Source organism: Rattus norvegicus, chromosome 11 (assembly GCF_021556685.1).
Source record: "Rattus norvegicus strain SHRSP/BbbUtx chromosome 11, alternate assembly SHRSP_T2T, whole genome shotgun sequence".
NCBI classification, from domain to species: Eukaryota; Metazoa; Chordata; class Mammalia; order Rodentia; family Muridae; genus Rattus; species Rattus norvegicus.
The window spans coordinates 72,160,882-72,174,676 of NC_141544.1; the positions used below are offsets into that span (position 1 = coordinate 72,160,882).

The 13,795-nt window shown below is 41.6% G+C and overlaps 1 protein-coding gene across 1 annotated transcript in view; it reads left to right on the plus strand.

The window, feature by feature from the left end:
- Gap43 (growth associated protein 43) overlaps positions 1-13,795 on the plus strand; it is a 93,673-nt gene that overhangs the window by 33,760 nt on the left and 46,118 nt on the right. The window lies entirely within an intron of this gene.

Sequence of the window (13,795 nt, forward strand, 5' to 3'; positions counted from 1 at the left end):
CGCTCCGATTTTTGGCTTCCTTTCCATGCTCTGGTTTCTCTGTCCTGCTCCTCTACTTTTGACATCTGTTTCCTTTGGTCATCCCTACTCTGCACTTCATTTTCTGTCTTCCGCAATGGATCGGGCTCCTTCCGGGTGATCTCTTCGCTTTGTTTCTCCGTGCTCCTCTCTCCGTGGCTTTCAGAGCCCCCACCTCTAGGCTTGCGGGGGTGGGGTGGGGGTGGAGCTGAGGGCGTGGCTTGGGTTCTGCAAATCCTATGCATGCTAGGGCATGACACAGACTGCTCACTCAGATACCCCACCCTCACAGCCCTAGTGTTGGGGACTCCAGGTCTGCAACTAGTGAAGCCTCTCCTCCAATTCCGCAAGCATCAAGGCTTATAGGCCTCTCCGAGCGCTAGGGAATTCTTGTTTGGGAGGGACTTGCTTGTTCCATGGACTCGGCTTGAAGAACAAAATCTTTATCCACGTCCTAGACCTCTCAGAAGTACAGTGGGGGCCAAGGAGCTGGTCTCCTTTCTTAGTCTTCTTAAATCAGCCAGCTTGCTGCTCCCGCATTTGCATACAGACCTGGGTGGTGTCAAGGTGACACAGCGGGTGAGAAAGAATGGGAAAAGCTAGCTGGGTCAATCAGAAGCCTGTCTCCACTTGTTTTTTCCCCTGACTTGGAGACTGTAGAGGGCGCATTCGCAGCCCTCGGGCTCTGTTCACCCTTTTCTTCAGCAGGATAAGGTGAGACCACCGCAGAGGGTTGCATGGTTTCTTTACTTCAGCAGGATCAGAACTTTGCAAGCTAAGAAAGAATCATAGAGGATGTCACAAGAGAGAAAGCCAGCTAAGGCAAAACCAGGGACTCCATTTGTAAACAATGACTCTTTGTAATTATTAGTATCTTTTTTAAAGTTTTTTTTTTTTTTTTTTTTTAGATTTCTTGAGTAACTGCACACAGTCTTTTTTTTTTTTTCTTTCCAAATTTGGGAGGATAGTAAATGAAGCAGGTGTGAAAGAAGAGAAATTACCGTAGATGTATCGAAATTTAGATATTGCGAGGTTTCCCCTTAGCTTGTAAACACATCTGGCACCAGTGTTGTTCATTCAATAACATGAATGAATTTTGGACACTGGCAATGGGATGGGGCTGTGTCATGGGCTGTACATGACATCACAGTCACAAATAGAAGAATAGTGAAAATTCTGGCTGCGAGCTTCCCTGGGTCCCCGTCTGGGAGGTGGAAGCTGTGAAAGGACCTAGAATCACGCAGAAACTACTGTGCAGAAAGATAACACTGTACTGGCCAGCAGGACGCTGATTGGAGCTAGAATCCCCACCCCCAACACACCCACTTTCTGACCTCTGGTATCATCATGATACATACACACACACACACACACACACACACACACACACACACACACACACACACACACTTGCGCAAGCACGCACACACACTGGTTTGCTTATCTTTATTTTTAGCAATCTGACTTTCTTCCTTCAATCAGCTTGTGATCATATTCTTCACGTACACTCACAATGTGACTTCTTGAATGGTAACTAAGGCATTCCTTTAGAGTCCTTCCCTCCTTTATTACAGAGGTTTTGGGGAAACCGTGAGTGTCTGCTAATGAATGGTGTAGTGCCAGCCTTTGGGAAGAGCTGGTATCAGCGTGTTATCGGCGGGCATTTGCAGGACGATAGTGTCTATTTGACAATGAAATGATTCATTTGCCACTTCATGGGTGCTATAGTAAAGGTGCCTCCAGCAGGGAGCCAAGCTGGCAGGAGGCTTTTCCTCTTTTCAGCTTGGCAGTCTACTGGACGTGGCTTATGCTAACACACATAAACAACCAGGTATATGTAATTGTGATGGAGTCAGTGACAGTAGAGGCCAAAGTCCAGGGAGGAGACCCCATCCATACTAGATTCTACAACAAGATCATGAATCTCAAATGCTCATTTTCTAGGGAAATAGAAAATCAGAAAAAAAATATACATAATCATTCTGTGATAGCGCTTTCATGTTTGGTATGTTGGAATCATCAGGTAGGCAGACTGAATTCATTGAAGTAGAAAGATTTTCACAGGTCTCAGGCTGGTTGGGAGGGACAAGAAGACAGCCCTGGACACCTGTTTTATGATCCTGGTCTTTTATAACTCTCCTCCTTCCTTCCTCCTCTTCCTCGTCCTCTTCCTCTTCCTCCTCCTCCTCCTCTCCCTCCTCCTCTCCCTCCTCTCCCTCCTCCTCTTCCTCTTCCTCCTCCTCTTTCTCCCCCTCCTCTTCCTCCTCTCCCTTCCCCTCCTCTTCCTCCTCTCCCTCCTCCTCCTCTCCCTCTTCCTCCTCCTCTCCTCCTCCTCCTCTCCCTCCTCCCCTTCCTGCTCTTCCTCCTCTTCCTCCTCCCCTCCCTCCTCTTCCTTTTCCTCCTCCTATCTCTTCCTTTCCTCTCCCCCTCCTCCTATATTCCTCATTTCTCTGAATCCTTGAAAACATCTTTCCTTGTAGAATGCTACTTTAAAGGAACTGTGGATTTCTCAGAACAGGTAGTGTGGACAACATGACCGGTACTGTTCACATTAACATGTCTAGTTTTGTGAAGATGTAGCCCCTGATGCAGTAAGCCTGGGCCAGGCTAGTCCGCATTGAGAGTGGCCAGCGCCAGCTGCTCCCAGGAGTACAGAGGCTGCTGGTCTTTGTGGTCCTGTACCCTGCCTGCCTTTCCTTTTTGCTTTTCCTACATGCATAGACACAGCAGCCCTGGGAGATTTAAGGAACCTTTTACAGTCCTGTTGCCAGGTCACAGCTCGCTTTGCTAATGTGGATGCCTTTCAGTGCCTGTCTTCAGCCAGGCTGGAGATTGTTAGAAGTCATCTCTAGAGGCGGGTGTCTTGAGGTAAAGGGTGTGATCTTTTATCTAGTGACTTAGCACCATTTAGCTTGGTTTCACAAACCTTTCACACATAAGCAATTTGCTCAGCTCTGAAGGCAAAAGGCAAGTGGTTTTCTATGCCACACGGGCCCTCCAGTTGTCGCTCATTTCTTCCCTCTCTGGAGGGCAGCTGCTGTGCTGCCAGCTCGCAGGCCTGGCCTTTTCGCTGGGGCTCTGCCAGTGTTTCTGTGCGTTTCCCCACCATTCACTCTTCTCCGTACATCCTCGTGTTACGTTATTTTATTTGCTACATGTCCAGGGGCCATTGTGTATGATCTAAGAAATAACTGGGCAAAGGCTCTCCTAAGGCAGGCAGACTTCAGTGTTGCCCATTTCTCAGTTCTCTGAAGCTTGCTTACCTCCAAAGGGCCTTTGCCATAGCCCTGTACCTTGTCCCGGGGGCTCACTTTCATTGTTTCTTATTATACCATGCTCTCAGGTTATAGATCCCAAATCACATTCTGACTGTGAAACCATCAGAAGGGCTGAACTCCAGAATTAAGAAGTTGAGGCAGCCAAGGTCCAGCTCTTCCACTCATTAACTCTAGAACCTCCCTAAGCATTAATTCTCTCATTTGTAAAATAACATTACTTAACTCATATGTTATAATTATAGTAATGTCTACTTCCTACATATAAGAATTTCCACGTAAAACCTTATCTCAGTGTCTGACAGAGTGATCATTGAATGCTAACTTTCATTATTCACATCATTATGATGACAGTTTTTTTTTTCCTTTCAAGAATTTATAGTAGAGTACTGGGGAGGAAAGTACATGAATAGCTTAACACAAAACAAATACAGCTAGACATACTATGGGAATTTAAGATAAAGTTAATAGCCTATACTGGAAGTTGGCAAACTGGTGTACAATCTCACAATAGCTTTTACATTGTTAAGTGGTTGAAGAAAGCCTAAATGAATAAAAATATGCTGTGTTTCCATGGTATTATCTAGAATGTACACATCCCGAATTCATAAATAATTTTATTAGAATATTAAGCACGCTCATTTTTTAGGCACTGTCCATGGGCTATGTCACACTGTTGTGACAGGCTTGAGTACTAGAGGTAGAGACCATATGGTTCAGAAAAATCTAAAAATATTATATTTTTAAAATTTGTAATTTTGGCAGAATAAATATGCTAACTCTTGGCCACATAACTGCAGCAAAGCAAGAAAGTTCTTCAGCCAAGGAGCTGAGGGTTGGGATGGCTCACGAGGGAAGTGAAGATCTTTGGTGGATATGTAAGATGCAGATCCCAAGAAGGGGGTCTATCTATGAAGCATTGTCAGTGAGCACACAGACTGGGCTACACCAGAGCATGTAAAGCACATGACGGTTTCTTTGACTGAAGTTCAGCTCTCACTTAGAAGACTAGGTTGAACCCAAATTCCAAAGCAATGCATATCTTCTTTGCTTGATAAACAATATGCATATTTTTAAAAAAATTGAGGGTAGGCAGAGAAGCATCTTACTATAAAGACACTGCTCTATTTTATTATAGTTTAACTTACTGTGATTAGTGGGAAGACTGACTAAGAGAGATTCTTAGATTGACTTTTATATTATTACAGTGACAACATCCAGTGTCAGTTTTAACACTTAAAATATGGAAACAGCATGCCCAGGCAGAGTTTCAGGTATTTGATCAATGGAAAACCAACAAGAATCTTCATTCAGATTTCCCTTGCACTTCCACCTCCAGCTAACCCCAATAGTTTTCTGATTCCACACAATGATTCACAATGTGTGCTCTACGTTCTTGTGCCACCTCTATTTCAGGTCATTGTCACTGTGTCGAGAGACCATCTGTCAGAAGCTTAGAGCAACTTTGGTTCACTAGTTGCCCTGTCTGTGTTCAGTTTGGGGAAATCGTGAATAATTACTTAATCACAGGCAGAGTTACTGAAGACCCCTGGGAATCTTTAATCACTCCTCTCTGTTTTTATCCTCCTGAGACACAAACAGAAGTTATGATGAATGAATCAGAATTTGAGAAAGAGTGGTAACATCCTATCTCAAGGAACAAAGATGCTAGGAGACTCCTGGCTCTCCATGACCTCACTCTCTTGCTCTCTCCAACTCCTTTCTTTCAAGACGGGGTAATCCTGGCTGCACTGGAACTCTATCTATAGACCAGACTGGCCTTGAACTCACAGAAACCTGCCTGCCTTTGCCTTCCGAATGCTGAGATTAAAGGCAAGGGCCACCATGCCTGACTCTGACAAAGTAACTTTTCTTAACATAACTATCCCAGAACCAGACACTACCTCCCTCTTTTACTTGGTTTAGCTTAATTGTTTTGCTTAAAGAATGAGTTGCAAAAATCTTTGGGAAAGCCACAAGAATTAATTCAGAAGTGGCAAATTTTACTTAAGAATTTAAAAACAGGAGGTAATCGCCTCTTCCTAGGTAGATAGCTTTGAAGCATGAAATGTTTTCTTCTTGTAGGACCACAAAGTGGGCGGGGTTATGATTTTTCACCACTAAAACAGGTAAAGCATTCTTTCGACGAGGAGCTAGATGACCTAGAATGATAACTTTGAGGGTGTAATCCGGGCTGGTTCCATATGTATTTTTCCCTTTCTGCCTCACTTGAGGGCAAAAGAAATAGTTGGTGCAAGGGAAAAGCTCTATTTAATTCAGAAACTTGGACTGGAATTAAATCCCTAGACTGAGGAATAAGATACAGAACCCATCCTTCACTGCTCATATAAGAATTCACCAGGGTAAATCTTTCATATGTCTACTTTCCTCATTTAATTAAATAGCCATAATTTCTGATCTTAGCCCCCGTCCCCTTCTTTCCTTTTCTCTCAGAATTGCTTCTTCTCCTCTCTGATAATTTCTCTTTTCTGCTTTCAAAATGAATAGGAAAGCTATTCTCAGGGCTGCTTTCAGCATTTCAAATGTGAATCTTCCCCATCAATATCTTAACAAGGAAAGCGAGTCACGTCATCAGTAGGGTGATGAGGTCATGACGCCAAAGCCCCTGCTTTGAAAAAAAAAAAAAACTCATTTCTATTTTCTTTCTATTGGAGCAAGATTTTTGAAAGGGGGAGATGAAAGTGGGGTGACAGCCCTAATGATTCTTTTAGAAACTGCCCAGCATTGCCAGACACAGCTTCAACAGCCTATTCTGAACTGTACGCCCCACCCCCACCCTCACTTTTGACTCTGCCTAGGAAGTTTGAGGGGAAATCTGCAGAGATGAGAGGTACCTTGTTCTCGCTTCGGCTTCTCAACTTCTTCGTTTTCTGGAGGTATTCCATGTCCAGGTGTTATCCAATATTTTGTTTCATATCCTAGCTCTTTTACTTCTTTGCTGTGTGATTCTGAACATGTTAGTTATGCCATATGTCATAGTCCCTTCATTTTCTGCTACAAAATCAGTTTTCTATTACAGCACTGGCATAGGTTACATTAGTTATTATATAAAATGTATATAGTAAATATATTTGGCATACATATGAATATATAACAAACATAATAAAGTATTTGAAGGATATTTAAGACGTAAAATTATGTATGTTTTGATTTGTTAACATTACACATATCATATATATACATATATATATGTGTGTGTGTGTGTGTGTGTGTGTGTGTATAATCATTACCCCCAGCACTAGTTTTTGATGGGGACACACACTGTTTTTAAGAGCACATAGCCTTGAGACTTCTTATTCACTGAGCTGCGAAGGAATAAAAAACATAAAATATTTATCAGATAGCTCACCCATTTTCTAGTGTCTGTGAAGTAACAAATTCCACTTTGTTTGTATCGTCTTGCTCCATGTCTTTTATAGGTATGGTATATGTCCAGACTTGGAGCTGATATTAGGGCTGCTCCATACTTGATGATACTTTCTGTCTATTGTTAAATAACCATGTGACTCTGATAGGCATGTAGCATGTAAGAGATTGTATGTATGTATGCATAAGATCCACCCTACTCACCCTGGAGCTTCTTGGTGACAGCACATTTATTTACTCTACCTCCCTGGGGTTCTTTGAGAAATAATATTATTAAGTTTAAAATACTCCACAATGAGTCACATACCAATTCAAGCCATTGTCTTTTCCTTTTTGAAATGGTATTTCCAGTTTCTTGTTCATCCCTCAACAAATACATTTTCTAATACCATGCACTCTGGTGGTAGATAGCATGTACCCTTTCTAGATTAGGTACATGACATTCAGGTATTATTAATTTGCCCATGGTGGTGTGTCGAATGAAGTAAAAAAAATCTGAAATTAAAATGAATCTTTCTCACAGGGGAAAAGCATTCACAAACTAATCCCCCACAGAAATGTGTAGCATTTGCATTTATAACTTTTATCAGCTATGGTTATTACCAGTCACAACCAGCTCAGCCAATTATTCAGAGGTACAAGGGGTATAAATAGATCAGCTGCACGTATTAAAAAAATAGCAAAATGGGAGTATTTTTGTGTGGGAACAGATGAAGGTCATATATTTTGAAAATGACTAAATTTCATCATTTCTGCTGGACATACAGAGATTTAGGGGATAAGTAAAGTTCGAGAGGAAGGAGAGGGCAGCAGTTAGTGTGTGTCAGGTGGGAAATGAATGGAGCTGTTACTTAACCTTGACAGGGTAAACACAATGCTCTTTTCCCAGGGATAGAAAAGAAATAAACTGCACCTGGTGGCATTTTTACACAGTTTAATGTTCATACTTTTGAAGATACGGAGTTCTGCAGTATAGGAGAGTTGACGAATGCCCCCAATCCCCATCTTTGGATTGGAATCACGGCAAGCCTAGTGATAAATAAGATCTAATAGGCAAACCGTCTTTGATATTTATCTTACTGACAGGTCGTATCTTAGTCTCTTGATGAGGTAAACATTGCTCTGAGGGGGATAGTAATGAAGATGTCAGTGATTTTTTTTTATTTGTTTGCTTTGGGAGGCAAAGTGTCATGAAGCCTAGGCTGACCTTCAACTCACTATAAAGCTGAGGTTGGTCTAGAACTCTTGATTTCCTTGCCCCAGAAGTGCTGAGATTGCAGGCATATACCACCATATCTGGCAGGCAAGAGTAATTACAGTGAGAGGAATTGTAGAAGTTAGCCATTTTGAGCATATACAATGTGTCAGGGACTGTATTGAATGGCTTCCATACATGCACTCATTCAATCATCATGATACAAAAAGGGAGTCTTGTTAGTCCTCCATGTCACCTGAGACTGACCTGCCCAAGGTAGTGAGCTGGTAAGCCTGTGGGAGAGCAGGACTTCAGACCTATATTTGTTACTAACGGCCCATGCTCTACAATAACCAAGGAATATTGACTTCCTCTGTTTTATTTTAAAAACATGGGACTAAGAATGGACTGTGTCGTTTAGAATCTGGGTCACACAGCTGTCTTCGGCTTTCCAAATATTTGGATTAGGAATCAGGCAACATGATGTACTCCTGGCATGGCCATGATAAAGGCTGAATATACTGTCCTCTTATTATACAGGCAGGGGGATTGAGGAAAGGGTCTGCTGGAGAGTGGCTTTATGAACCTTTCCAGGATGCCTATCCAGGTAGCTGAATGGTATAAGCTTCTACACTCTGTGTTCAGCAACACAACGTGGTCTGAGTCGCTTAACAACTATCAGTAGTTGTTTCCCAAGGACCAAGGACAGTTTTAACTGCTGCAGGAAGGATTCACCTCTGGTGGTGGTCCTGGGTATGTCCGGGCTACTCATCCATTTTTCCTCCATATGGATTGGCTGACTACCCTTCTCCCATACCTCCCAGTTGTCACCAGATATATTACTTACTTTTCTGTCACTGTGACAAAATACCATGACCAAGTCCACTTAGAGAAGAGTTTCTTTTAACTTATGGTTCCAGAAGTATAAGGAACTATCATGGTGGGGAATCATGGCGGCAGGTAGCAGGCACGGCAGCAGGGACCAGAAGCTGAGAGATCACGCTTTCACTGGCAGAGTGAGCTAGAAATAGGATGACATTATATCCTTGAAGTGATGTAAGCTTCCAACAAGGTTTCACACCTGAGCTTCCCCAAACAGGGTCACCAATTGGGGACACTTATTCAGATGTGTGAGCCTGTAAGGACCATTTTCTTTCAAACCACCGTAGCAAGAGAAATTTTATGGCCCCTCTCTGATCGGTCTGTGATGTCAGTTTTTCGGGAGGCCTGATAGGGAGTACCTCTCTCTTCCATCCCAGTGACCCCCAAATAAACAGTGGTCTCTAAGAGAGCAGGGCCTAATTGTGCCTGTCAATGACTTTGATCCTTGATTCAATCAGGCAACTATGCCCATGTCTGCCACATCCAAATGGTTTCTGTAAGAGTTTAGTTAGTCTTTGTCTAGCAGGTACCCTAGGAAATGACTAGCATAAATATATGCCCTATCTTATATCTAGGTTCTTTCCAACTCCAGTATAGAGGGGCGTGTCTTACTGATTCTACAGAAGCAGCAATATGCTGCACCCTTCTTTAAGGAAGAATGTGAGTTCTCTCGCTACCACACTGCCAGGAATTCCAGGTTCCCTCTGTGCTCGCACATTCTGTTGGGGAATTACTCAGTCATGAAAGTGTGTCAGTTGCTTCATAACTAGTAAAGGACCTTTACTGGACCTTAGATTGAAACTGAATCAAGTTATAACAGTTGTTGGGAAAGGCTTAAAAGTTTCATTGCGTCTTTTGATGTTTGCTTTCCTTTTAACTTGGGAAAAATCTTCAAATCAAGCAAGCACATTGTGAAAGGAGCCTTATGGCTATCAGCCGTGGCTATTCTCTTCTCCATGTTCCCAGAAAGATGCAGACTTTCATGTAAGGAACTGAAGGAGAGGCTCACCCATACTTCTGTCTCATTTAGACGAATTTCATTCTATTTCTGAATCCTTAACTACATTTACAGCATGTGAATAGGCACTAGTGTAAACTTGTTTAATACTTGTATTGTTTTTCTAAAGTATTTTGACAAAGTACCAATTATGGTCACAAGGAGAATAAAATGTCATTAAACTGTTATTAATAAAAATAGAAGGGGTCATAACTATTTGATAAATTTCATATTTGTATATTAATATTTTATTCTCATTATTTTATAGGCCACATCAAATTTTTTCTTCTATATGACCACTCTCCTGTGTTAGAGGAAACATAGTTTACCACATCTCTTGCCTTTTATGTTTTTTCAAAATATCTTTTGCTCATTCAAATTGGTCATATTTTAATTTACTAAAGAAATTCTCAGCTTTTTGAATGCTATACTTTCTCTGTGATAAAATACCCTAACCAAAACAAATTAATTAAAAAAGCGTTTATTTCCATCCACAGTACAAAGGTACAGTCTTTTGTGGTAGGGAAGTCAGGCACTGGGAGCTTGAAGCAGCTGGCTGCATTACCACCACAGATATGAGGGAGAGAGGTAAAGACATTTATTTGGCTCATTTTATCTTTTATAGGCAGTCAGACCAGGACTTTGAGGAAATGGTCCATCCTTTTGTAAGACAGATATCCTATCTCAGGTAGCTTCATAAACAGAATCCCTCAGAGGAAAGCTCAGTGACTAATTAATCACTCAGGGCATTCTTGGGGGCTTGTCTCTTAGACTCCAGGTACTGTCAAATTGACAGCTAACACTAGCCCATCACAACTCCACCCCTTGTCAATTTGATTCCCAAACACATCATCTTTAACCCATATCCTTCCATTCTTGTTCTCATAGTCAAGCAACCATCTTAAAGTGAAAAAATGCACTCAGTTGAACTTTAGAATATCCATAGTCTTTAACAATTCCAATATTCTTTAAAAGTCCAAAGTCTCACCTAAGACCTAGCATAGTCTCTTAACTGTGAGTGCCTATTTATAGAAACAAAAATACAAATTACATAGTTCCATACTTGTGACATATACTGTCTAACAGTGCAGAAAAAACAGACTTGTTCCAGAGTGAAAGAATCACAGTTACAAAAGGGAAGGGCACACAATAATAGCTTTTAAAGTATTAAAAAAAATCAACCCTACACCAGAGCAAAAGAAAAGTTGAAATATTTGTTGTATAGAGAAGTAGATAGCCTGCCAGGGTTTACCTAGAGGTTTAAGCATTCTCATGAGAATTGTAAAAAACCTTAAATTCACCAAGGTATCCCAGAAAAATGAATGAATGGTATTTTTAGTTCTGAGTTTTTGGTACCCACGACACATATTGTATCCATCTCCTTCCTAGTGTGTGTGCTTAGCATGGACACGTTGTACACAGTGATAGTGCTGGCATGATGTTTCATGGAGTGGCAGCTACAACAGCTGCATTCCGAGGTTATAATGCAATGAACTTGGTCTTGGGGGATGGGTATACTTGGTGAAAGGAACGGAGTCCAAACATAGACTGAGCCACTGACTAAGTCATACAATGGATGAGAAAAGTAGAGTTTTTCTAGACATTGTTTGTCCAGATTGGTCTCTCGTTCCTCTAGAATTCAGTGACCTTAATTCTGGTTGGAAACTAAAAGCAGTGGAAATGTCCTGTGACTTAAGGGAGGCTGGGTATGGGTGGGGTGGGTCCCCTGGGACCCTGATTAATCACTCATAGTGAGGTATCTCATGCATGGCACCAAGGTTTTTATTTAATAACCAGTGTCTTCTAGGGAAAGCACTGTCCACACATAGGAGTCCAAACACCATTTTTAAAAATGTCATATTTTTTATTAGGTTACAAAGCAGTAGGCTTACATAATGCTTTTTCACATGTCCTGTGTTGTGATTAACTTACTTAACCCTCTTTTGCACCTTTTAATATTCGTGTTCTTAATGGGACTCTAGCTTTCTTGAGTCACTAGAGGGCCTCTCGTACATGTTGGCCTAATTTGAAATAACTGGTTTGTTTATTCTTAGAAAGAGTAGTATTTGTATTGAAGAACTACTTGGCAATGGTGTCCAAGTGCAGATGTCCTATCATATAAGATAGTGCCTCATTCAGAAAATCCACAGTAGAATACAGTAAATAGCATCTTGGCTCTACTCTATGCTCCATTCACAACTGTTAATTTTACAGGGTCATGATTTCATCTCTGAGCAGAGGGCTCCTGGCAGGGACAGATGCGCTGGTGCCCCAGATTGTGCTGTGTGTGTCCCAGTAGGAGCCATCAAGAGCAGCAGGATGGCAGGAAGGAGATGGTGCCTCCAATAGAGAAGCAGTTGTAGCATGGCCCTGGGAGGAGGCAGGAAGGAGGAGGATGGGCCTCTTCAAAGGGATCATCACTCATCTTTCCTTCTGTTTAGAATCCTATGCCTGACAAAATAAGGGAAAAGAAAGAACTGCCTTGAATCTTACAGAGAATACTGTCAATCTCGATTTTAACCTCACGTGTATGTTATTTTAAAATCTATCTCTATGTATCCACTAGCAGGCTGACAGCCCTAAGCACTGACAGGTCTGTATATCTGTCCAAAGAATATCAAATAGGACCAAATCATAATTAGTTGGATCTGGGTCACTAGGGTAGGCTGGTATGACAGGTGGAAAAACATACTGTGTCTGTGTCTTACTTACTAGTCTAGAGCAAAATACAAAGCAAAAGCTAAGGCCAGCTTTGGACCAACCATGGGTCATGGAACACAATAGACACGTGTATTAATTTTTTGGAGAGCAAGTGCCTGTACTACTTACTGCTATAATTCATAGTGCCTAGAACCAGGTTCACAAATATGAGCACAAGTTAGATGCTCAAAACCCAGTCACTGTACATAGCCATTGTACTCGTTGCAGCTTTTGTCTCCAACGAGGAAGGCCTATGAGACTCTCCTCATTCCTGTGGGCCTGTGAGCTGTGAACTGTCCCTGGGAGAGGAGAGTGTCGTTTTCTTCAGTGGTGTAGCCTCTCCTAGGTTGCCTGTGCTCATAACATCCTACATACATTCATGCAAATCAGTGGGTCACACACAGAAGGAAGAAGTGAAATGAGAATGGTTTGTTGGAAGGAGGTGTCTGGGCAAGAGAAAGTGGGGGCAGGAGACAGAGGGCACTGAAGGAAGTGTGCAAGCAAGTAAAATTCAATATGTGAATGAACACAGCTGTTGAGGAATAAAAATGTATGTGAGGAAATGATAACGGAAGAGACAGAGACCATTAATAGCTAGACAAGATACCACGGTGAGCTGCAGCATGGTACGGAGTTTTGTTCACTTGCCATACATTTCTTTCCATGACTATAATTTTGTTCCTACCTTTTGGTTGAATTTCCAAATAGAAAAGGGTTGTATGTAGCACACGAAAGACTGCGAATGTTATTACCAAAGGGTAAAACAGTTTATATTCTAATTTCATGCCTACAGTACTAAGATGCTTTATTTATGATAATGAAGACTAATTTTAGGTTTGAATGACTTTGGGGCTATGATTGTGACTTAGGAAATATGGGCAAATTTTAGAAACAATCAAAACAATGTTTTCTCACCTTTTAAAACACAGTGATAATGACTACTTTCTATATTCTAATTCTGAAGTCCCGGTGTGCTTATTGATGGTGGTAGACCACACGTTGAGATAGTTAAATGGTTGGTGACCTGAGCATCATGAATCATCATATTCTGTCTTCCTCAAAGCCCTGGAATTCATTTATATTTTGCATAAAACCCTGATGAGGTTTACCATTGAACTCCTTTCCTGCTCCTTTCCCTGAGTATATTAAACTTCTGATCATGCTTGGAAGCTTAGGGGAAAGAGACGCATAGGTTATTGCATAATGTTTCTTAAATCCTTAAGCTTAAGAGTCCTCAGAAATCCTGAGAACCTAGTATCTTTGAGAGCTCTTTCATAAAAACCTAAGGCAAGTGTGATTTGAATCCTTGAGGTGCGTCTAAAACAAAGCCTGTTTGATTGG